Genomic DNA, 4052 nt, shown 5'->3' on the forward strand with positions numbered 1-4052 from the left:
GGAAATCTGTTTTCGTTTTATGAGAAGTTCTATTGCGTAAAAGAAAAGAAGAATACTTCAATTTGCCTTGTATTGTTGTATTTCAGTATATTTTGATGAGAAGTATATTTTATCAGGTAAAATATGCCCAATGTTAGTGATGGAGTTACTACTTGTAACGTTGGTGTTCTTGGCTTAAACTGGTCGGACCAAGTTCTGGCGCCGGTGGCATGGTGGTGCACTCATCTTGGTGTACTCATGAACATGTATCATCCATGTTTTGGTGTCAGAGAGGATCTTTGTCGGGTCAGGCCGGGCTGGTAGCAGAGGAAGACGGAGAGGCAAGAGGGGGTGGCAGCAATGACAGCTGCAAGATAACAAAAAAACAGGAAGACTAGATGTTGAAAGATGAAGTGTTGGGGGTCACCAGTGTGATGGCTGCGCTGCAGGACTCAGCTTTGTGCTGCTGATTTACACGGCCTGAAGAAAAGCCACACCTTCCACCCCCTCTGTCTCCATGGGGGACGGTGGAGAAAAGGTCTCTCTCCTTTTCTTTCTCATCGTTATTCCTTCTCCATTATAGTACTTATCCCTCAAACTCTCTTTCTTTCTACCTGTCAAACCCGCTGAGCTGCTACTTTCATTCTGAATCAGCCACCGAATAACAGTTAAAGCCAACCCCCAGGAAGGTGAATAATTAGGGAAAATTGAAATAATTACACAAGTGGACCCAGTCAGTCTCTCTTTGTATGTTTCAGCCTGCATGCACGCGTGCACACTTCCCATTCATTTCAAAGGTCAGTCCAGCTGTACTTCCGTTGTTGGTAATGTGACTGAAATGTGTGTTTTCAAAGGATTGCGGGCCTCAGAACACGCACAGGAGCAATGGAGAGCAGGGAACAAAACAGGACCTATAGGCGGCTTCCAGGAAACAACACATCAACCCACACACTCAAAACCCCCTCAAACACGCGAAGACATACACAAGCGTGAAGATGCATGTGCATGCACACACTCAGGGTCAGCGTCCGTCACCGTGGCCTCTGACAATACACCGCCCTCTCTTCACCTCGTGAGCAACAGTTCGTGATCACATGACGGCGAGTGTCTCGCCTCCTTCTTCCTGCATTTGCTGATTAGCTCAGGCTCAAAGTAAACGCAACAAAAGAGGAGCAGAGAGCAGTTAGTTCACTTTGTCACTATTAAAACACAACACGTTGGCCGAGAGACTGTAGAGCTACAGGAGTGAGAGGGTTCGGGGAGGAGGAGGCTGTTGCTACGGCAACCAGAGTCGCGGCGCTCGTCATCGTGAGGCTTCTTCTGCATTTTGTGTGTGTGTGTGTGTGTGTGTGTTTGTGTGTATGTGTGTGTGTGTGTGTGTGGACGCAGCTCTTGTGAGTTCACCCTCCTCTCTCCAGACAGGAGGCGAGGACATCCCTCTCCACTGTGCCAACAGAGAGAGGATCAAGAGACACACACACACACAGCAGAGAGAGAGAGAGAGAGAGAGAGAGAGAGAGAGAGAGAGAGAGAGAGAGAGAGAGAGAGAGAGAGAGAGAGAGAGAGAGAGAGAGACTGAAACCCCATAATGCACTGCACGCTGCAGGGCTGAAGTCGTGCAGATTCATCAGTTCCTGTTCAGCGGGATTGTGTGTGAAGAGCACACACACACACACACACACTCGTACACCCGGACCGAGTGCGAGTGGAACACACAGACAACCAGGCAGGTAAGGCGGCTTTTCTCTGAGCGTGCGGGCCGACGCTGGCTTTGCGAGATGATCTGTGTGTCTGTGCGTCTCTCCGCTGCTGCCTCTTGAGACGAGGAGCGGTAAGAGATGACAGGGTGTCGTTCCTATTTGACGTGTTAGGATTCAACTTCCCTGCCTGTTGCTGCTGATTGTTCTCACGCAGATTTTTCACCAGTGAAGATATTTGAAATATCTGATATGCGTTTGAATGTGTGTGTGTGTTAGTTTTTGTCACTGGCTTTGTTTCTGAACAGTTGTTCCTCCAGCTTGCAGAGCGTGTGTAGATGGAGATGATTGGAATATGCTGGGGAGGTTTTGCATGGACTTATGTTGTGGGATCACACTTTCCCATTCTGACAACTGTTTACCTTTTCATTCACATTGGGAACAGTCCAGCAAATTTCGTTATAGAATAGTTTAAAGTGTATTCACATTTTCAAAAAGAATCAAACAAAAGGATTATTAACAACAGTAACATGGGAAGTTGAACTCTACTTTAGTTCATTTAGCAGTTCAATAAATCATGTTAAATATATGAATATAAGCCCAAATGTGGATGTCAAAAAACATTTTACCCAATAATGCATTATAAGTTCTACTTTAATTATGACGATCACAGATGACAGGTTTTTTAAATAAATTTCCAAAGCTCCTAAATAAAACTGAACATACAGACGTTGGTCTAACATCACAACAAATACTTGCTTGTTTCTTCAGTTAAATACTCCACGTTGTGCCCAGTGACACCAGTGTGAGCTGATTGGCGGTTAAAAGCTTCTCCTTTCCGGGTCGATTTGTGGTTAAACGGCCACTAAGGTCCGAGTCTGTTGCGCCAGAGACGGACAGGATGGACCATGTGATGGAGCTCAGAGCGGCGACTCCTGAGCGTTATTACTTTATTACTATAATATTTAATAGCACATGTCTGTCCTTGCCCAATGGGACCCCATCACGACAATATGTTTCAACAGTCATGTGGAGAAATTGATTTGAAATCAAACTTAATGATGTATTATTTAAACATTTCAAAAGGTGATTATTTACATGTCCAAGACGCGTTCAAACATACGCTGGATTGTCTCACAACTCGAGGTAATTTAAGTCATAGTATCTTTAATCAACGTCTCACGAGAGCCTTGGGACTGTTTTACTTGCGTGTCTTGCACCTTTTTTTTTTCACAATGTGTGTGTATGATGTTGTGGGAAACGGTTTATGCTGAACACTATTGAACTATGCAAAGTGGTTTTGCGGTTCGGGAAATGAAATGCAAAAAAAGACATAATGCAGATCAGACAAAAACATCTTTTGAATATTCAGTTTTGTCTTCATTTAGCTCGGAGAGAGCATGGCTCCATCTGCACCTCCCTGCACAAATCCACCTGTCAAAACTGAAAATGAAGAGGCTCCTCTGTTTCATTATGGATCCTTCATTAATAGCCACTCTTCAGTATCTGTGTTGCAGCATGAAATAATTATCCACCAGACACCTAAACGACAGCATTCATATATCTGCCTCTGCTTTGCAGTGATTCAGGACAGGTGTTGTATCTGTCTGTCTGCAGTCATCTGGGTATATAAGGTATTCTTTGAAGTGAGTGTTGTCGTTCAGCATGCAGTTGGAACGGTAACACTGAGTCAATCTTGTTAACAAAAAAACAGATCTATTTTAGTGGTGAGTTTAGGAGCTTGTCAACCAATGGCCGTTCATATATTCCACTACTGGTATTTAATAGAGCTCTGTGTTGAACGATTCCCACACTTTTCCACTGAGGTCACATCTTGGAGCCCCTTTTGGGTCCAGAGCTGTTCAGAACAAGAAGAAAGACGTCAGCGACTCTGCAATTGTGCAGTGTTAGCAGACTAAATATGACTACTAATGCATCTGTTGTTTGAAGACAATTATTGTTCCTTCAGTACTCAACAATAGAGCAGAGGTCTGTTATGGAGGTTGGAAAGCTCACACCAGCTCGTCCTACTGGACGTTCACTTCGTAAGATCTTTCTCCAGGTAGATGTTCTTTACTCTCGGTCCAGCTTTGGCTTTGGTTGGCAACGTGTGTTGAAGGTGATCTGTGGATCCAGATCTCCTTGTCCAACTTAGTGCCTCCTGTCTTTGTACTTTTTGCTCAAGTGCTTTGCTCATTCCTGGCATGATGTGGAACACAAGGGGCACATGTTCATGGATCTGTTGCCTTCTTTTGAGCCGTCAAGACCGAGTGAGGACGTGAGAGCGCAGAAAGGGATGCCTGGAAAGTCCTTTTCTCCTTTCTTTGTACACATTAGCAGAGCAGTGAGCAGGAACCTTAGTGTGCATGAAATTAC

At 44.6% G+C, this 4052-nt stretch overlaps 1 protein-coding gene across 4 annotated transcripts in view; it reads left to right on the forward strand.

The window, feature by feature from the left end:
• The first annotated feature begins 1577 nt into the window (after window positions 1–1577).
• The window catches only part of LOC137790228 (muscleblind-like protein 1), a 51418-nt gene continuing 48943 nt past the window's right edge, over window positions 1578–4052 (forward strand). For all 4 annotated transcript variants that reach the window (XM_068584240.1, XM_068584235.1, XM_068584237.1 and 1 more), the window contains exon 1: window positions 1578–1709. The gene's annotated coding sequence lies outside the window, so the exon portion shown is untranslated. The remainder of the gene's footprint in view (window positions 1710–4052) is intronic.

This window comes from Clinocottus analis, unplaced genomic scaffold (assembly GCF_023055335.1).
Source record: "Clinocottus analis isolate CAN_PGR_092001 unplaced genomic scaffold, fCliAna1.0.p SCAF_2, whole genome shotgun sequence".
Lineage (NCBI taxonomy): Eukaryota > Metazoa > Chordata > Actinopteri > Perciformes > Cottidae > Clinocottus > Clinocottus analis.